Source organism: Rhodamnia argentea, chromosome 4, assembly GCF_020921035.1.
Source record: "Rhodamnia argentea isolate NSW1041297 chromosome 4, ASM2092103v1, whole genome shotgun sequence".
In the NCBI taxonomy this organism is placed as follows: domain Eukaryota; kingdom Viridiplantae; phylum Streptophyta; class Magnoliopsida; order Myrtales; family Myrtaceae; genus Rhodamnia; species Rhodamnia argentea.
The window spans coordinates 5,774,416-5,796,517 of NC_063153.1; the positions used below are offsets into that span (position 1 = coordinate 5,774,416).

A 22,102-nucleotide genomic window follows, 5' to 3' on the forward strand; every position below is an offset into this window, starting at 1 on the left:
AGCTCCTTTACTTCAAACAGCATTCGGCGTGGGACATAAGTAAGCCACACATGGTCGGATTCCAATGAATGCAAGCCTGTTGATCGCCAAAACACCCTTTCACCATTGACAAATATTTGGATCTCACATGAATCATCAACCACTTTTCCTTCCTCCAGGCCAAGAACGGCACATAGTGCTAGTCCTAAGAACTTGTCATACGGGTCCTGGGGAACCATGAAAGTTATGCAACCATCTTTACGGTGGAGAAACCATTACGGCATCTCTCCTCCATTTAGGAGAATTTCAACAGTACTCATCTTCGGGAGTCCCTGTCATAAAGAGGGTAGGCATATCAAGCAATCAAAGTTAGAGAGAGAGAGAGAGAGAGAGAGAGAGAGAGAGAGTGTCTGACCTCGAGTAATGATTCATCAGCCATCTTGACCCCGTGGCGGAATAATTCACAACATGAAGACAAGTCGACTTCAAGGTAGTCCGAGGAGAGACTCGACAAATCTGGGGTTTTTTTTCGGGGATTTGCAACCATTTGCTCTTAGGGTGCGCATATTTGGTGGAAGCAGAGGAATCTCTTGTAGTTGCTGGCATTTCTCCACATCCAACCAATCTAAAGCACGGAATTTGTTGATCGATGTTGGTAGATGAGTAAACTTGTTTTCCGAAAGATAATTTGGGAAAACTAGAAGAGCTCTCAAGGAAGTCTACTTCTGATAGATTGCAGCCATTAAGTCCTAGATTGTATAAATTTGGAAATCCTAAATGGCCATCATCGGTTGAATCCTCCATGTTCTTTGGAAACATGACGAAATTCGAACAGCCTTGAAGATTTAGAGACTCGAGATTGTGCAACTTATAAATGCTTGATGGAAGCCTTGTGAGGTTTTCGCAATATTCTAAACTCATCACCTTTATAGAGACAAGATTTTCAATTGATGTCGGGAGTTCTCTAATAGCCGTCCTTTGCAGATCAAGTCTTTCTAGATGTTCCATCTTTCCTAGAATATTAGGGAACTTCTCAAGTTTAGAGCAACCAGAGAGATTAAGGGTTTGAAGAGATCTTGTCTTGAGTTTGTTGGGAAAGATACTCAGATTGGAGCACAATTCTAGAGACAAAAATTTTAACTTGTCAAGATATCCAACGGATTGGTGAACCTCCACTAAGCTTTCGCACCCATAAAGATTCAAGCTCTCTAGATTTGGAACCAATGAAAGGTCAGGAACACTAGCCAAGGACTCACATTTACTAAAATTGATGAACTTCAACTTTCTAAAATTCTGCAAAAACATAACCAGTGCAGTCATTAAGCTCTGCAAATACTTATAGCTATAAAACGGAAAGCTAATCCTCACAAGGGCTTACCGTAAATTTGCCTCCAAGTTGTTTGATGCGGCTTTTCTGGACATCAATTCCAACGAGTTTCTTTGGACCAGAGCCAAATTCTAGATCCGGGGCATTGGGCCATTGAAGCCATCTTAGCTCGTTAGGTAGACGTATAGGACATTGTGAAGAGATATGTACTTCAAGCAAAACGAGCATTCTCAACCTTTTCATGTTTGTAAAAGCATGAGGGTTAATAGTTATCTCTTCTGGTTCGGGCAAGTACAATACTATGGCCTTTACTGCATCTGTTCCCTATCCATAAGAAAGCAAATTCAGTGGTCACAGAAAACTTTCATAACCACCAGCAGATTGGGGCATCGTATGAGCGTTCCTTAATCTTTGGGGTCAGAGATTTGAGTGCTACACAAAAGAGGGGCCGCGGTTATTTTTGGGACTATATAGAACATATGAGAGCCGTTCAAGAAAGCTGAGAATCTCCATTGGTTGCTCCTGATGTAACATGTGGCATCCCGTCTTTCATGAGAATTTTGGAGGATTGAGGTTGTCTGAGTTGACTTGGTCCTTCCCTTCCCTTTCTTGCCTAAGAATACTCGTTGACTTACCACATCCATTAACTGCATAACCCCAACTACAAAATTAACTGCGTTGCATTTTCATGAGACGCTAGTGAGAATCCAGCGTGTGTAAAATGCGTATGTTGGGAATTTCGATCGACCAATCTTTTTTGTGATTGATGAACACATAATCGGAATGTAACAGGTACAACGATATCATTAGAACAAAAAAACTGGAACCGTGGAATTGTCTCTCAATAGCATTATATATAGCTTTAGCAATCGTTGTCTTCCCTATGCCTCCAAGTCCCCATAGACCTATCATGAGAACATCATCATCATCTGACTCTTTTTGTGACAATGATATCAGTTCTTGAACTCGGGATTCTATTCCGAATGGATACTTAGCGACATGTAAGGGTGTCCGCTCTAGATAAATTGATAATTCCTTTACAATGCTTTGAATGAGATGCGCCTCATCTCTGATCAGCACTCAAAAGAATGAGAAACATGTTTTAGCATTTCAAAGCCACGGCAGGAATTTAACTTCTAATGTCATAAGGAAAATCTCACAAGTAGATTAGCTAATGATGAGATGAAAAGAAATAACGCATTCGGGTGAACCTGCACCAACATCTGGGCAAGGAAAATTACAAAGAACCTGCACCTGAAGAGAGTGATGACTCGGGTACTATGAACCACACTTTTAACTAATTTAACTATTGCATCTCCCTTCTAGTTCATGCATGCAACTAGCAAGAGGAGGCCCAAAAACAAGATTAAAAAGAAGCATGAGATTGAGACCAGTAAAAATAGAGATCATAGCTTTTGTCAAAACCAGAATGAGACATGCTTACCCCTATTGGAAATCCCACCCAGACAAGCCACCTGCCTCCAAGAGAGCCTTTTTCCATCTCTTCACTTCCTCCGAATCCTTCCCGAACTTAAACTCGTGCTTAAGCATAGGCTCTTTGTAGCTTTCTCTTGGTGTTCTCACTTCTCTGGGTTGCACTTTATAAAACACCGGAAAGACCTTGAGGTCTCTTTGCTCCTTGCACTCCATTATCTTCGCCAGCTCTTCCAAGCACCACGTCGAAGAAGCGTAGTCCTTGGAGAAAACGATGATTGCAACGTGTGACTCTTCGATCACTTTCATGAGGGTCAGCGATATTTGCTCGCCTTTCCGGAGCTCCTCGCTATCGAGGAAACTGTGTATTCCTTTCTGGTCCAAAGCTGTGTAGAGATGGCCGAGGAAGTTGTTGCGCACGTCCGTGCCTCTGAAACTCATGAACGCATGATAATACCTTCTCAGATTCGAAGAAGCAGCCATTACAACAGCTGATGGTTGATGTGCTTCCGCAGAATGTTTGCTATCTGACCAGAGTTCCGACCTCCAGCGCTCATGTATATTATCAGTCTGGACTTCGATTTTCTCGAATCACGTGGCTCACATTCTCCCAACTAGTATCTTTTTTCTTTTTTCGAGTTTAGGAGCCCCATACACGATCTCGGGCTCTCTGACCAGAAAAAACGCAAAAAAGCTCAGACTGGCTCAAATCTTAAGGACCTTAATTACTTGATAATGCACCCACTTGCAAAAAAGATGTCTAGAGAAGAAACCGATATATATTATAGTACTATTGTAGTACTTTAATGCTCCATGGATAGCTTTATAGAAGTGCACGCCCATTTGATGGTACCTCACTTCTATTTTCTCTTTAATTTTTGTTTTTATTCTTCATTTACAAGAAATAACTCACTATTAATAAGAAATAGTTCATCAGTCACGTGTATACCACTCCACCAAACTTTAATGTCAAAATAGTAAACGATTCGATAGATCTCATCCATACTTTAAGAGCTCGATTTTTCAATGATTAACACTATCAAGAACCGACCCCAAAACGCGTGAAGGATTTGGTGGATCCCCGGAAGTAAGTGAACAGAGAGGGGAGCTTCATGATTCAATGCGTGCTATTTGCGTTGCAGTGCTTGACTTTGACTTGTTCATTTAAATGAAATAAAGACTCCGAACATAGCTCCCAAATATCATTAACTCATTGGTGATACAGTAAAGGAAAAAGAAAAACCATAAAAAAACCTTAATTATGCCCAATTTGGCACATTTAACCTTATTTTTTTGTGACATTAAAACTCTAAACTATACCCATTATGTTACATTTATCTTCCATTACATTAAAAAGATGATGCGGATCCAACGTGGCGCTTTTGAGGACAAGTGGCTCTAACGTGGCACGATGCGAGCACCATCTCGGAAAAAAAAATCGAAAAAAGGAAAAAAAATTGCACTGTTCATCATCTTCTTCAATAATTTGTGAAAAACTGCTCATTGCATTGATCGTCTTCAATCGCTTGGCTAAACTCCTCTAATGCTCTTGCTTTGTTGCCCATTCCTACCTAGACCTCCGTCGGTTCTTTCCCAACCATCCACGAGTTTCATAATTTCTAGCAAACATTTACTTAAGTGCCATAATTTTCAATCGATTACTTAGGTGCAAATTTTTTTTAAGAACTCAAGTGCCAAATATTTGACGTGGCATAGCATTTGTGGTGAACAATTTTTAAAAGTTATACCACTCAAGAGATCGATTAGAATGTTATACGACACTTAATTGAACGGAAAAAAAAAAGTTATGATACTCAAGTAAGTGTAGAACAAAAATTATGTCACTCTAGTGATTGAAAAAAAAATATGACATTCAAGAGAGCGCCATCGAATGTTACGATACTTGTGGTGTTTTTACCCCTCATGTATAAATAATATATTTAGAGTGTATGACAGTTTTGCATTAAATTGCAGAATTTTTTAAATAATTTCACTCATTTAATAAAAGTTAATCTTATCTTTAATATTTTGTATTTTGTTGCACCCGCTGACACATTAATCTACGTTGCGAAACAATCTAAATGGGTTTACAATTTCTTAGATCGTATATGAAACTGGACCATCAGAAATAATGTCATGGGTTCCTACCAATCTAAGAAAATGGATTACCTTTGATCAAATTGTGAGAAAGAGTGGAGCCACTAAGCACGGCTAACTGGCATTTCCTCACCTAAATCACAGATGTGGCCTCACCATCAATGCCCGTCCCTCAATAACCTAGCGCCTTAATCTGCGATCTCTCCTCGCCTTCCACGCCCACCTCCTCATCTCACCTCTCGCCCATGCACTCTCGGCCTCCGACGACGAGCCGATTGCTTGCCAGATCATCGACTTGATCGTCCTTCTGTCGGATTCCGGGGTTGGATCGGTATTGGCTGGCGAGGTCGCGGCTAGGGCTTCGGGCCTGCTGTGTTCTTGCGCGCTGGGGTGGAGTCGACGCCAGGTTTATATGGTAAGCGCGACTTGGCGAATTTGATGTCGTTACTGTTCACGTTCTTTTGGCTTATGATGAGAAAACGACGAAAAGGGATGTTAATTGTCCAACTCAGTTCTGATTCACAAAATTTTGGTTTGTTCTTTTCTCGTGAGACCATTCACTTGTTTTCCTGCTCGCATCTCTCTCCTCTCCGTTTCCTCTGTATTTGTGTGTGAACGCGTGGGCGGCGTAAGTGTTTGAAATTTCGATTTCTTCTGTCCGCGATGAACTCATTTTGCTCCTTTTCCGAAAGATAAGGTGGTTTCAATTAAGGAGTTGTGCATTGACCAGTAGAATTTCACATAAAAAATTGTCCATACATGTTCTTTAATTTGAAGTTGAGATAATCTAGTAGCTGTTTAAGTTGAAGCTTGTGATCTGATGCAGTGCTTCAATCAAAGTCTTATGAATCTGACATGGGCCTTGAATCTTTGCAGGCTGACTGGCCAAATCGTATGCCTAGTAGTGATGCTATCTGCTTTCGCGTCCTGATGCTCGTCCTTCCTGCCTGAAATTAGGGAATGGTTTGACCTTGGCTTTGCATGTGCCTGTCTTTTAAAGGAAACTGAGTCCATATGACTTTGTTTATGGTGTGATTTTAGGTACTTAACAGTCCAATTCGTGTTACTCCAAATTGCTGTCTGACATGATGTCTTTGGTGTTTATTTATCTATTCATTGACGCAATGCGGTCTGGTGTTTTGATCTGTCTTTCTTGGGTGCTCTGAATACGATAATTGCTTTCTTACTGTTCTAGTATCTTCCTGGAAGAATGTGGTGCTGCCATACACACTTCGCTCGACAGTGTGGTCTTTTTATATTCCAATTAGTGCAGATCCTGCAAGCATTAGAGCACTGTTACACGGATGGGTCTCTCTCTCTGTGCTCCTCCAACGTCCATTTCCTCTGTTTCAAGCCTATATGGAAGGATGACACATCCGAGAACAATCTGAGAAGATTACTGTAGCTTATCTTTAGGTGCAAGAACGGTTTTTGCTTCTTTGTTCTACTGCCTAGTCATAAATGTTATTGCTGACATTGATGGCTCACTTTTCTTTTGTCACACTAGAATTTTTTTTTTCCTGAATTTTATAAGCTTTTTTGTCCATGCTTTTCCTGGATCTGTAGTTTTCCCTTTCTTGCCATCAAGCGTGTTTATGCAAATATTTATGCTTGTTCTAATGCATTCTAGGAATTAGCTTAACAAAAAACCAGTGGTCAGCTTTGAGGTGTGGTCTCCCTACAATAGAGGAAGCTATTAAAAAAAGATGCTCGTGTAAAAAATGCTGAACAGAGATGGATGAATGACGGAATACATTTGCGGTCGCAACATATTGAGTTCTCTGTCAGATGATCTCTTCTGCAAGTACCCACAAAAAAGTCACAGTGCACAAGATCTGGGGGAATGGCTGAGGCTAGTTTATCTTTATGAAGAATTTGGGACTAAGAGATTGCAAGTCAAAAGGTATATTGAATTTGAGATGGTTGATGGTAAATGAGTCATTGAGCAAGTCCAAGTTGAACAGCATGGCCGATTCAATTGTGGCTGTTGGAATTTCCGTAGATGAGAATTTCCATGTCGGTGGGAGATTGATTGTTCCCCAACAATAGAACATTTCCTTTGACAACTCGTTACGTAAATGTATACCGAAGAAGGATCCGTTCATCCACTTGATGTGCATTGTGTGACAAATCGGAATTTGTGGAGCACCTTATTCTCATGTGTGATTGAAGTAGAGCTGTCTCGTTTAGTTATTGTATTGAGAGTCATTGCAAATTGTGAATTGAGCCTTGTCTGAATTCATTTAAGAGTGTTTATGATATATATTCCCCGATGCCAAATGTCTCCTTTGTCTGGTATTAATTTAAAGTGCATTATCTGTTTGATTGTGCTTGAAAACAGGGAGTGATTGATGCATCCGGTATAATCAAGCTCGTATTATCTAACCTAAATTCCCAACTGTTTATGTACAATAAGTCACCAACTAATTTCACATTACTAACTCTTATTTGAATTAGCCACCAAAGTTTGTTCTTTTAAATTACTAACTTTTCTCAAAAAAGTTCGCTTATTATTTATCAAATTTTTTACCTAACCCATTAAAATTTTTTTTAAAAAAAATAGACCTGACCCGAACCGACCTGACCCGTTTGTTTTGTTTAGTTCATTTTCAGTTCAGGTCAATGTTGATGCGGGCAACAAACACCCCTACCTTACCCATTGACACCCCTCACCACTATCACCCATTGACACCCTACCCATTTTCGGTTCAGGTCAATGCGGTGATAGAGCCCTCCCTCTCCCCTTTTTGCCATTGATATGCAGTAGGATCTGGACCGGTGGTCAACCTCTTCTCCTCCTCCTGGTTTGAATCGGGAACAGAAATTTTAATCTTGGTAATTTGTCGTTTAAGCGATATGAAGCCATGAAAGTATGGAGTACTCCTCAGCAAGGAGCAACTTAAAACAGTTTCTAAAACTTGAGAATTAACGCGGACATGATCCGACGCTTCTAAAACAGTTTTTAAAGCAATCGTGTCCGATTGATGTTGACTGGGAGGGAATGGGGCTTTGTTGTAATGCTACTTCATTTTTTTTCTTTTCGCATGTGGCTACCCTCTCGACGTGAAACTAGAGAATGCTAATGGATTGTTAGGCGGGTGCAAATAGTGCACTCGGGAGGTGGCACTTACATTTCGTGAGGACTCTTTCCCTATGGACAACAACTTAGAATTTTCATTTATAATTTGATTGAATGAGACTAGAATTGCACTAATCTTTTACTAGGCCAGTTAGGAGCCTAAGTAAGCGCTAGAGCTCACTTTACCTCAGCTATCCGGAGCATTGGATCCATGGACTTGGTTACATTTCATTAAAGTAACACCCGTAAATTAGTACCTCCAGGAATAAGTGTGTGCAAACTGTTAAAATATGTCTTGAACGAAACCCGACTCAAGATATGTATTGCAAGAATGTCCGGATTATTAAAGAAAAGAACGAAAGTCCAACATCGATATCCGAGTCATATTTTCTAGCATATTTGAATATGCCATGTTGAACTTGGGATCTTTCCTTCAAGTCTGACTTTGGGTCAGAAACGATAAAAGGAAATTAATTCTTGTTAGTCGGTCCAAGAGATATCGAAAAGGAAACTGAAAGATATCAAATCTTCACTTGGATTCGGAAAGGGGCTTCACATGGACTTGTATATATATATACACATTATCATGGATTGTTGATTTGCCCGGATGCGAAGTTGATATACAGAATAAACTCGGCTTAAGTACACCCTAATCGCCATAAGTTATGTACGGCGCTCACTTTAGTGCCAAAACTTTCAAATCGATCACTTTAGTGCTAAGTTTTTGTAACTTCGATCACTTCGGTGCCAAAACTTTCAAATCGATCACTTAAGTGCCAACTTTTTTTAAAAACGATCATTTAAGTGTTAATGTTTTTAAAAAATGATCACTTTAGTATCAAATTCACCGAGCCACGTCATCTCAAATATTAATAAAAAATACCACGTGTCGAATTTTCGGCAAGCCACGTTAGCTCTGGCACTAAAGTGATCGTTTTTAAAAGAAGTTGGTACCGACGTGATCGAAGTTACAAAAACTTAGCAATAAAGTGATCGATTTGAAAGTTTTGGCACTAAAGTGAGCGCCGTACACAACTTATGGCACTTGGGGTGTACTTAAGCCGAATAAACTCATACGTGAGTTTTGGGGTTTCACTCAACCGTATGAAGAGATGTTGAAGCGCCGTCTCGTCTTCGAGTGTTTGGGAGGGTTGTCTCTGTGGATTTTGTTCATGATATTACATCAAAGGTTCAAGTGTCGAAGCTGACTAAGTTCTTGTGTGTTTGAGTGACTCGAGTGTGGTTTGTAATCTCCAAGTATCGCTTGATCTGCAGTGGAATTCGTTTCTGCTCTCCCCGTGGACGTAGGTCTCTATGACCAAACTACGTACAACGTTCGATTTATTTTTCTTGTTACGTACATAGTTGAAGCAAATGTGCAAAAACCTGATCCATATTGGACAATATTAATATAATGCGTCGTTGTTGAGCTTGAGGATAGATCCCCATTTCGCGCAACATTAAATACAATCGTTATTTCCATGTACCGTACGGTTAATCCATCTAAATCAAGCCCTCGAATGAGTCCTTCGGGACAAAATTTTAGGGTAGGAAGCATTGGCATCATTAATTTGACTAAGAGCGGTAACAAAGGCCTATCTGATAAATTTCACTGAGCAACTTGGAAGACCCATGGCCATTCAACAAGAATCCACATCATTTTGGATAAACGCACTCTGCATCACAAATCAAAAGGAAGGAGAGGAGAAGGAAAAATTACTCAACCATGTCGGTAACATGATGAGAAACCTGTTTTCGAAAGTGCTTCTGAATTTCAATTGAAGGTGCAGACATTTGAAAATTTCTAGTAGAGATGGAAAATGGGGAAAAGCAAACGGCATTGAAATCGAAATCACCACGTTCGCTTCTTCTAGAATCACTTCCTCAGCAAGTTGTGACCGATTCGAAAGGAATGTTTGGCATGCCAACACACATGATAGGTCGGTGCGAGTGGATCCCATAGTCTCGCCATAGTTAAGACAATCTTCTCTTCTTTGTCAAAGTTGATCCGCTTTCCTCTGCATCTGTTTCGCTTGAGCTATATTCATCCACGGTGTCTATTGAGTCGCCTTCGTCTGAGTCCGCTTCCTCGGGAATCCAATTTGTTTCGGTCGGGTGATGGTGTTGGAGCACAACCCTGCGATCATCCTCCTGTTTCTCGAATATTAGACGGAATCCACAGTTTTTAACGCTTCCTCCCCGACGTCTGACGCAAACTTGGAATTGGCTCCATTCATCTCGCAGAAGCCCCTGTATTCTTGGCAGGTGACCGCGTGGGAAATATTCAAGCCTCGCATAATTAGACGATTCCCCAGAGTGAGACGTTTCCCCAATCACCTCTTCGCCATTAACAAACATTTGGATGTCACAGAAAGCTTCGACCTCTTTTCCTTCCTCCAGGCCTGGAACAATACAGAGTGCTAGTCCTAAAAACTTGTCATACAAGTCCTTGGGAACCCGGAAACGCATGGACCCATCTTTCTTGTGCAGAAAACATTCTGGAATCTCTCCTCCAGTTAGGAACATGTTGACCCTACTCTTCTTCGGGAGGCCCTATCATATCAAGCATTTAAAGTTAGTGAGAGAGAGTGAGAGAGAGAGAGAGAGAGAGAGAGAGAGAGAGAGAGAGAGAGAGAGTGAGAGAGAGAGAGAGAGTCTGACCTCGAGTAATGATACATCAGCCATCTCGACCCCCTTGCGGAATAATTCACCACATGAAGACAGTTCGACGTGAAGGTAGTTAGGCGAGAGTCTCGACAAATCTGGGAGTTTTTGTAGGGATTTACAACCATTTGCTGTTAGGTAACACACAGTTGATGGAAGCTGAGGAATCTCTTGTAGTTGCTGGCATTTTGACACATACAACGCATCTAAAGCATGGTATTCGTTGATGGATGTTGGTAGATGAGTAAACTTGTTTTCTGCAAGAGATAGGGACTGCAATTTGGGAAAACTGGAAGAGCTCTCAAGGAAGTCTACTTCTGATAGATTGCAGCCACCGAGGTCTAACGTCTCTAGATTTGGAAATCCTAAATGGCCATCGGGGTCGGTTGACTCCTCCAAGTTCTTTGGGAACGTGACGAAATTCGAGCAGCCTATAAGACTTAGAGACTTGAGCTTGTGCAACTTATAAATACTCGACGGAAGCCTCGCAAGGTTTTTGCAATCGCCTAGATACATCCACTTCACGGAGACAAGATTTTCAATTGATGTCGGGAGTTCTCTAATAGCCGTCCATGGCAGATCAAGTCCTTCTAGATGTTCCATCTTTCCAAGAATATCGGGAAACTTCTCAAGTTTAGAGCAACCCCCGAGACCAAGGGTTTGAAGAGATTTTGTCTTGAGTTTGTTGGGAAAGATACTAAGATTGGAGCACAATACTAGCGACAAAAATTTTAACTTGTCAAGATACCCGACGGATTGGTGAACCTCCACCAAGCTTTTGCACCCATCAAGATTCAAGCTCTCCAGATTTGGAACCGATGATAGGTGCGGAACACTAGCCGGGGACTCACATCCACTGAAATTTATGGACGTCAAATTTTTAGAATTCTGCAAAAACATACCAGTGTAGTCATTAAGTTCTGCATGTAGTTATAGATATAAAAGGGAAAGCCAATCATCACAAGAGCTTACCATAATTTTGCATCCAACTTGTTTGATACGACTTTTCTGCAAATCAAGTCTAACAAGTTTTGGACAAGAGCCAAAATCCAGATCCGGGGCATTGGCCCATTCAAGGCATCTTAGTTCGTAAGGGAGATGTATAGGGTCATGTGAAGAGATACGAACTTCAAGCAAAATGAGCATTCTCAACCTTTTCAAGTTCGTAAAAGCAAGAGGGCTAATAATTATCTCTTCCGGATCGGGCGAGTCCAATACTATGGCCTTTACTTCATTTGTTTCCTATCCATAAGAAAGCAAATTGAGCGGTCACAAAAAACTTCCATAACCGTTCAAATTAGAGTAAAACAAAAAACTGACCTGTAGAAACAGTGGCATAAGTAAAATTTACCGTTTCATCTCTTAGAATGTCCGAAACATCTTCGAAAAGCCATAATCTACTGCGCTTCCGTGGATCATCGGGGCATTCCTGAATAACAATATCCTTACCCATCAACTGAATTAAATCATGCATTTGCAGGTACCCATTCTCATTTTTTATCAAGGATCGCTCGATGAGAATTTCTATTCCTATAGTTGATTCAAAACCGCAGCTGTCAAGGACTTCCTTGATGTATTCTATTCTTTTCCCCTTAAAGAAGCAAGCAATATCGAGGAAAATCTCCTGCGTCTTGTGGTTCAATCCATCGAAACTTATCTTGAGAACTCCATTGATGTCCTGGTGGGGACTTTTGGCGAACTCGCGCAGTGCACTTTCCCATGCAGGTTCCTGTCTTCCACATAAGAATGAGCCGAACACTTCAAGGGCTAACGGAAGGCCTTTCGCGTAATGCACTGCTCTATCTTTGAGATCCCTTCTTATCTCAACTTTCTTGCTATTTTTGAAGGCATACCGACCAAAAAGGTCCTGTGCTTCATCATCATATAAAGTTTTAACTTCATAAACACAATTTATGCCATGAGAAGTCAGCAAATGTTTGTCTCTTGATGTAACAATAATTCTACTTCCTTGGCCAAACCAATGGCCTTCTCCAACTAACGCACTCGGTTGATCCAACCGGTCTACATCATCAAGAACCGGAAGAACCTTCTTGCAACAAAGTCTTTCCCATATCAAAGGAATTCCTCCGTCCACACTATATACCGTTAAGTTTCCATGAGGAAAAATCTGTGACAGAAGTGTTTGGTGCAAAGAAACTAGACCATTGCTTTTGTTCGAAGTTTCTCTTACTTGCTCCAAAAAAAAACAGGTACCCTGAAAATCTTTCTCAATATAATTATATAGGGCTTTAGCAATTGTGGTCTTCCCTATGCCTCCAGGTCCCCATAGACCTACCATGCGAACATCATCATCACCCGTCTCTTTTTCTGACAATGATATCACTTCCCGAACTCGGGAATCTATTCCGACCGGATACTTAGCGACATGTAAGGGTGCACGCTGTAGATGAATTGATAGTTCCGTTACGATGCGTTGTATGAGCTCTGCTTCATTTCTGATAAGCACTCAAAAGAAAGAGAAATATGTTTTAGCATGTCAAAGCAATGGCGGGAATTCGACCTCTAACGTCATAAGGAAAATATTACAAGAGGATAAGCTAATAATGAGATGAAAAGAAATGCCACATTTGGGTGAACCTGCGCCAAGATCCGTACAAGGAAAATTACGAAGAACCCGCGCCTCAAGACAATGATAACTCTAGTACCATGAACCACACTTCCTTGTCTATGACAAAATTTCTCATTATCTGCGAAAGCAAGAATCGAATTCGAAGAATCTGCTAGCCTGAAGTTTTGGTTATTCGATTTTTGTGTCTACTGTCAAGTGTGTCTCCGCTTCGTGTCTTCAATCAAGAGATCGGTTTGGCAATATCCATGTCTTTTCTATTCTCGGGCAATTAAGTTAATTATAGCATACGTGTTGCGCGTTGAAATCCTTCGACGGGGCTTTCTTGGTTATGGGTTCTAGGCCCAAATTGACTATGGCCCAAAGAGGGTTACTTACGCGAGAATCTTTTATCGAACTTAGTCCGTTCGTTTTCCGAAAAGGAGTTCGGGTCAATTTTGGACGAGAGAGTGTCAAATGCGGTAGATTTACACAAAAGGGCGCGTTATAAACAGGCTTTCGACAACTTCGACGGCCCAATGTGCGCAATAGTAAGCGTATGTGACAAACTTCGATGCGACCCTGGAATTGAATCGACAGGATCGGGAGATGATATAGGACACAATGCTGGAACTTAATCAATAGCATTGGACGGGGGATTGTAGGACACAATACCGGAATTGAATCGTGACTGTCTTGAACAAGATGGGTGAAGGGTGCAACACCGGAATTTAATCAACGGTGCTGAACCTAACGAGTAGACGCCGGAATCTAATCGACGACACCTAACTCTGGATATGATACTCGCCGGAATTGAATCGACGACGGGGATCTAAAAACTATAGCTAGGCTAGGCTAAAGGCTAAATGCTAAGAGCTAGTTTGAAAATGCAAGTGTTTTGGATTTGTTGTGTGTGTGTGTGTATCTTGCTACTGCGAGGTATTTATAGGCAAGCTCTTTGGTAACCGCTGAGCGGTTTCTTCCTTTGGCCCCACGCTTTGCTAGATCGTGGCCTCTCTCCGCGCGCTTTTTCTTGTTCTAGAAGGAAGTGGCGCCAGAGTTTGCCCCGACACGTGGCACCTTTCTGATTGGTACGTGCCTTGCTTCGGTGTTCCTTCCCTGTAGCGATCATCGCTTCCTCATGTGCTCGTCATGAGTCTTTCTTGGATTATTTTAAATGTCAACATATGCCCCCTTAAAAGATGTAAATCGAAGATTTACCTCTTTTAAAATATCTTCCTCCGGTTTGGTGATCTCCAACTGTACAAATGATGATTACGCTTTCCCTTTGATCTCTTTTCCCAAAACGCAACCTTTTCGACTTCGTACCGTGCACTGGCCTTTTTTGTCTCGCTTTTAAGGGTCTTGAAAAAGCTCTCAATTGTCGTCTTTCTTCATCAACGTTTTTCCTTAAACCCTAAACCCCTTTTTCTGAGCATTCCAAGCTTTCATGGCGACCGAAACCCCCGAGTTCCTTCCTCACCATTTCATCGCCCGCTTCGATGGAATCATCAATAGTGACGATTCGATCACTTGCTTCCTCAAGTTGTTGAACACTCAACGAGAGCACGCCGGTCTCATTCTTGGGCCCAGTCTCCATGATCACCACCACATTCCATCATCTCTTCGGTCTTGCTTCCCAATGCGGGCCGATGAGCGGCTTCCCATTCAAGCCTCTTTACTAAAGGACATTTGGTCCATGCCGGCTCAGCGATTTAGGAGTTTTCCGTCATTTGATGATAGGGCTTATACCTGGTTCCAAAGGCTTCAAGAGGATATTCCAACAGTCCGTCTCTGGGAAACGGCGCAAATCGGGACAGCAATTGAGGTCAGCATGTTGTCCCACGATTTGAATAAAGGTCTACTGGGGTCCGTTACAAGCTTCTAGTCCTCCTCTATCAATTGCTTCTTCTTCTCGTGGGGTCCCATGTCCGTAACCCTTCTAGATACCTTCGCCATAGCTGGTCTCTCCCCCTATGGGGCCTCGGTCAAGAATCTGGGAAAAACTAAGGATTGCCCCATTTCTGACGATTCTCTTGCTTATGGAAAGTTCATCGATGCCCATAGTAAAACGTCCGGGGATGTTTCCTTCGAAGAATGAACAGCTTTCCTTCTTTTTTGGCTGTCGAAATGTCTATTCTTTAGCCCAACACTCAAAGTGTCCAAGGACTATTACGACCTTGCCTTGCTTCTAGCAAAAGGGAATCTTGTTGCCCTTGGCCCTCTTGTTCCGGCGTCTCTGTATAGGAGTATTTCTTACGCTGCTCGACTAATGTCGAATTCCGAAGAGGATGGTGTCTTGTCGAGTCCGCTCTAGATTCTCCAAGCCTGGGTCGCATTCTACTTCCCTTTCATGTTTGAGAGCGTCCCTTCCTTCAACCCTAACATGGTTCCTTTGAAGCTTGGCATACGACTACTCCAAGCTATACCCTCGAAGGTCCCTGGTGATGTTCAACCTTTTCGGTTCTTTCTTCGACAACTTCTGTCTCATGAGGCCGATCGAATAGATTTCTTTCCTTACCGCTCGGGAGAATTCAACTCTTGTTTCAACTCTCGAACCTTAAAATGGTTCAACCACCGCGACTTTTGGACCTTTGTCCTATTCCCTCGAGACCTTCCAATCCAGCTATGTCTTAAGGGAAGGTTCTATCCTGGCTTTGAACCATATTCTCCTCAATACTGCGCCAGGCAATTCGGCCTTCGACAAGCGGTGCCTATGCCCATCCCTTATCTCATGGATTTCCCATCGATGGACAAGAAGATCTATAACATCAAGCTCGATGGACCGTTCACCTGCTGTGCCGAAATTACAACCATGATGTATCGGCGGTTTTCGGGGGACATCCCATCAGCACTTCGTTCTAGTCCCGGCGTGACTTCTGAGTTTACGACCTGGTGGACGTCCTTCGCCTTCGAAAGCCCTTTCGAAGATGCCATCTCATCCATTCTTCAAAGTAGTCGGATATAGCCCTTTGGTCCCGCCTTGAAGAAAACGGGGAAAAAGGGTGCAACCAAAGCTCTCTCTATTGGTGGTCGCAAACGTCCGACGATTGTTTTCGGTGAGTCTCTTTCTTCCTAATTTTCTCAATATTACTGGCCCGGAGTGATTTTTGCTTTACTTTCGCTGTTAGGTAACGATTCTGACGATGGAGCCGATGAGGAGACGCTCACTTCTCTTAAACGGCGAAAGATGGTAGCGAAGAAGAGCGGATCTTCGGTGGAATCTCCAATAGTCCCTCAGCAAATCGAAGCGTATCCAACCGCTCGTCTTGAAGATCCTTTGGTGGATCTTGATCCAACTGTTGGGGGGTCCAGCAACATTACCATTGCTGGTGGTTCGTCTGAACTTGCGGCTCCTTCGCCTACTGAGCCTCAAGGGGAACCTTCTTCGCCGATCCTTGCCATTGTCCCGACCCCGATGGTCGAAGTTCCTTTAATAGCTGAAGGTTCCTCAACACTTGAAGACCCTTCATCTGCCGATGTTATCCGGGATCTTCCTGCTGCTTCTCTTCTTACGTCGCCCATCGAAGACGTTCAAACTCATCTTGCTGGATCTTCTCGCTCTTGGGATCACCCGAGTATGCCCGAATCAAGCGGCTCGCCTGACTCAGAGATTTTCAGCAACCTGGGAATCATGCTATCTTGCTCCCTGGACCTTGTTCATTCGGGGGTAGCCTCCTTTGTCGACAACCCATCGAATATTCAAAACATCTAATCTGTGATGGAGTGGTCGGTCAAAGAGGAAGTCGATGCGAAACTTCCTGAAGCTCTAATCCGCCGGCTGAAAACATTCTTGGAGCACTTTCCTACTCCCTTTATGCATTTTCGACGGTGTCGGCACAAGATGCTTGCTCTATCGAATTTTCCTGATCGGCTCTTTTCTCCTAGCTCCGAGACCCAAGAAGCGAGGCAACTTGTAACTCAAGGAGAACGGTCCCTTCAATCTCGCGTCGACGAGCTCGTTGCTTTGGATAAGAAGGAGGCTACCCTGGAGCAACAGAGGCTAGCGATAGAGAGAGAACTAGAGGAGACTCGAAGTCAGCGATCGACAATACTTTCCCGTCGATCCTCCATAGAAGATCAACTGAAAACGTTCGCAGCTTCCTTAGAAGAGAAGAAACGAGCTGATTGCGCTCGGGTTGTGCGGGCAGAAATAAACCGACGTCATACTAGGAATGTGTATATAGATAAAAATAGGAAGTTTGAACGTTTACTCTGTGAGTTGCTTGAGGGGATCAAGACGGCTTTGTATCCCGATATTGGTTAATGAAATCTCCCCTTTTTTCCTCCTTATTTTCCGTATTGCATTACGCCATGATCCATGTAATTGCCCACGCCCGAGTAACTGCCATCACAATCCCGAGTCGGTTACTTCGGAATCCCTTATAAATAATGATTGCCCCCAAATGCCGGTCCATACGAACTTTGCTATAGAGTTCACATGAGTACTCGCGCAGCTCCTTGCTTGTCGCGCTTCGACGCTTTCTCTCACAATGAGGCCAAAAGGGAACTTTCCTTATCCTTCATGGATCACCAACCCAACAATGGTCACATAATTTTGGGTCCGCATCTCACAAGTTTGCCACCTCCTTCTTTGCTGATTAATTGCTTTCCCCGCTGCTCTGAAGAAGTCTTACCCTTTGAGCAGTCTATCATTTGTACCTCTGCTTGGTTGTCGAGTAATTATAGATTTTCTTCATATCCAACCTTCGACCATCAGGTTTACAACCGGTACAAACGACTAGAAGGAGAAGCGACTACCATCCGGGCACAGGCCAAGATAGATGTCATGTTGTCCTTCTGCGGTACATCTATTGATCCCTCGTAGTATGGCATCGTTGGTAGTTTGTGTTGCTTTTGGTCACCATCATCGAACTGTTTCTTTTTGCCTATTGGTCCAGTGACCCCTACCCTTCTTGATATTTGATTTCTGACCGGTCTTTCTCCATTTATCGACGGTGACTCTCGACCTCCGGACGACCAATTTTTCCTTGATATGTCCTGCTGCTTTGACCCGCCATATGGCGAATTCATGGATCGCCATGCTAAACCTTCAGGACCCATTTTTCTCGGGGAACATACAGCCTTTCTTCTGTGTTGGCTTTGCAAATATGTCTTTTGTCTCCCCACATGTCGAATTTCCTCGGAATTCCTTGATATGGCCTATGAACTGGCATGTGGTGTTGATATTGGCCTAGGCCGGATGTTCCTGATCGCATTATATCGGGGATTGTCGGATGCTCAATCTTTGCTGATGGACAAACATCCCGCCCCCTTTTCGGGTCCTTTGTGGATTACGCACCATTGGCTCCGAGTGTACTTTCCTCATATGTTTCTTGATCAAGCGCTCACTTCGACAACCGAATCATCGAAATTAAAAGGAATGATGTACCCATGGCGTTCAATCGGATCCTTCTTTGTGCTCCCGACAACCTTACTCCTTTCGACGACTTCCTTATTAAACCGTTGTCTCTCACCGGTTTTGATTTTTCCAGGCTGCCTGTCGATAATGATATCTATAGCTCTTCCAGCGCAGATCCCGATTCTCGTCTTTTCTGGATGAGCGTGTTAGTCCCAAGTGACTTAGCCATGAATTTGTCCGGTGGCGGCAAATTCTCATTAGGATTCGAGATTTATAACCCTCATTATTGTGCTCGCCAATTTGGGCTTACTCAGGGGATTCCAATGCCGGTGGTGTATTCCATGAATTTCCCCTTTCCTGGTTGCAAGGAAGAGGTAAGCGACATGATGGGCCATATCGAAGTTGTACATGCTATTCTCGGCCGCTTTGTATTTGTCGGCTTCTCTGACCATCCTTGTAGCACCTCATTTTTCGACAAGTGGTGGCTCTCCTATCGCTCCTCTTTGTTCTCAACCGGTGCAATGGACGTTCTTTCGAAAGTCTGTCGAAACTCATTGGGCTTGCTGCATCCTCTAAGAAGACCTGCTTCTTTCCTTATACCGAGCATTATATTTGAGCAACCAATCGATGAAGGTAAACCCTTTGTCGATATAAACAATCTGATAATGAAAGTGGGTACTTCTATGTATTCTCGTTTGATGTAAGTATTGATCTGACTTCCTTCCCGGATGATTCATTGGCTTCTGACGGCCGCACGGATGACTTACCTAACAAATCGTGGGTTGTTCATATGAACATGGCGAGTGCCTCGCGAGGCCCATCGAAAACTCTTCATTGCGACTATCCATATCTTCGCGGCAAATGGTTACGCCTGCGCGACTTACTAGGAGGAGGATATGCCGATATATGTAGCAAAGCATCTGTTGAGGACGAGATCAAAGCTCTCCTTACTTTTTTGGCTCACTTGCCCTATTCGATCCAATGTCGTGCCCTTGGATTTGCCATTATTGAACTCTTCCTCACATTTGGCTCGACTTTAAAGTCCTTCGGGGCAAGACAACGTGAACTAGCGATCATCGATAAGTTGGAAGTGGATTCTCTCCTTGCTGAGAATGAGCTGGCTTATCAACGCAGTGTTCTCGATACCCTGGAAAGTGACGGTTGTACCACCCCGCAAGTACTATCGGCACAATTGAAGGCAATCAAACAACAAGAAGCAATTTGCGAATCACTGCACCTTGATATGATGCAGGCCAATCATCGAAAGGAGGCAATTGTTGACGCCAATTGCAACAGTGAAATGCAACTTTATAGTTTCGTCTTGAGTCTTGGACGGCACATATTGTAGTCCGCTGTTGCTAGTCCCACATTAATGCCACTTGTCCTTATCGTCTTATTCTATCATTGAACTGCCGGTCTTAGTGTCAATTCTCCAAAGTTCATCATGACATGATCTTCTCAAGATCATCCTTTTTCCATGCGGCATTTAATGAAAGACGTCGTTTCCGATTCTCCTTCCGAATTCAAATCGTCTTGACGGTTCGACGTGGTTAATAGCCGGCGGGAAACCCGCCACTCGCGTCATTATGGTTACTTACGTGCTTCACCAATCGCGATATACCTCATTGCCTCGATAACCGTCCACTAACTTTTACCGCCTCGATCATCGGAAGGTCGTGGGCGGATACTCGACATCGTGGGACGAACCATTCCTTGGCCTTTATCTATAAATAGGATCACTTGCTCGGAGTGCGTCTTCATCCAAACCCCTCTGCCTTTCATTCTTAGAGAAAACTTCTCAAAGCCTTAATGGAGCGTGCGTCTTCTTCTACGGCTTCATCTCCCCCTACATACTTCAGCCGTGAGTTCTCGGCTATCTTGAGGGAGATTATCTCCCTTCCGAGTTACACCTATACCATGTTGGTGGTGAAACCACGGGCCCTTGAGAAGCTACACGCCCTGCTTAACCGCTCTGCGCCCCAAAATCTTCCCTCCGACCACCCGTTCTAGTCGGACTACGAAGAGTTCATCACACTCTTCGACTATGGACTGGAGAAGTTTCGCCGGAATCTGGCGACCATGTCTCAGCACGATCTCACCGAGCATGAAGTTTGGTGTAAGATTGAAGAGATTGAGAACGGAAAGGTGGTGCACAAGGAACTCTGCAACGTCCAAGAAGCCCTCCATGCCTCTCATGCTAGTGTCCTCCAACTTCGGAACATTGTTTCCGACCGTTTGACTCCCGGCCAGCGACATCTGCGCGATCCTCCGAAGGAATCCGAGCAGCGGGAACATGAATCGGCTGAAGCCTGCGAGACCCGCTCCTTGGCTTCCATTGGGGCCCCTTTGGAGGGTCCGAAGGCCATGTTGGACTCTACCAATGGTCTTCTGCGGGGTCGGAAGGAGCACCTTCAGCGGCTGGAGAACGAAAAGGACAAGCTGGATGCGGCACTGGAGGAGTTGGGTGAAGCTCATCATCGCGCGAGGGAAGAGAACGCCAAGTTAGAGTGCCGGTTGTAGGGCTTCGTGGTTCGTTTCAAGGAGCACTTCCAGTAAGGGTCTGCTGGGGTGAGCGAGCAAAAGGAAAAGAGAGAGAGGAAGAAGGAAAGAAAACGAAAGAGAGAAAGAGGGAAAGAGAGAGAAAGAAAGGAAGAATGTAAAAAGGTTTTTTTGAATGAATGGAATTGAACTTTCTTACTCCTCGTTTTCCGACTTTCCTCGCATTTCCCACATCGATGGATAGAATTTTTTCAAATACTTCCCGTTAATCGAACGTTGTAGTTCCTTTCCATCGATTTCCATGACTCGATATGCATTCCCTGGGAAGGCATCTGTTATCAAATATGGTCTTTCCCATTTTGACGACCACTTGCCAAACTTCTCGCTATCGAGGTTCATAGGCAAAATAGTCTTCCACACCAAGTCTCCCACGTCGAAACGCTTAGCTTTCACGTGTTTGTTGTAAGCCTTGGCAACCCTTCGCTTCTGAGCCATTAATTTTTCCAAGTGCTATGACTCGGTTCTCTCCCAGTTCATCAATGTTGGCGTACATCATTTCATCGTCTTGTTCTTTAGCCATACCATCTTGGAGTTTTACTCTTAATGATTGCACCGTAATCTCCAGGGGTAACACGGCCTCTTGTCCATATGTTAGCATGTAAGGAGTGACTCCAGTGCTTGATCTTTTGGAAGTTCGATAAGCCCATAACACCGTCGACAACAATGAGTCCCATTCCCTTGGGTTGTCCTCCAAATGCTTTTTAATCAATCCGATGATTATTTTATTGGAAGCTTATGCTTGGCCATTAGCTTGAGCGTAGTAGGGTGTCGAATGAATCATCTTGATACCCCTCGACTTAGTAAAATCCAGTATCTCTTGGCCTGTGAAGACTGTCCCTTGGTCGGCGGTGATAGTTTCTGGAATCCCAAATCGATGAATAATTCGCTCTTCAATGAACTCCCTAACTGTTTTTTGTGTCACGCTTTTGTACGACGCCGCTTCGACCCATTTTGTGAAGTAATCCGTGGCCACTAAAATGAAACCGTGCTTCTTCGATGAGCGAGGATAAATTTTCCCTATTATGTCCATTGCCC

The 22,102-nt window shown here is 43.3% G+C and overlaps 1 protein-coding gene and 1 long non-coding RNA gene across 2 annotated transcripts in view; one reads left to right on the forward strand and one right to left on the reverse strand.

Moving 5' to 3' along the window:
• Window positions 1–22,102, reverse strand: part of LOC125314673 (TMV resistance protein N-like) — a 416,296-nt gene that overhangs the window by 370,435 nt on the left and 23,759 nt on the right. The window lies entirely within an intron of this gene.
• On the forward strand, window positions 1,031–12,421 carry LOC125314532. The gene is made up of 3 exons (XR_007197993.1): window positions 1,031–1,042; window positions 3,570–3,571; window positions 12,289–12,421. It is a non-coding gene; the product is annotated as an uncharacterized LOC125314532 (long non-coding RNA).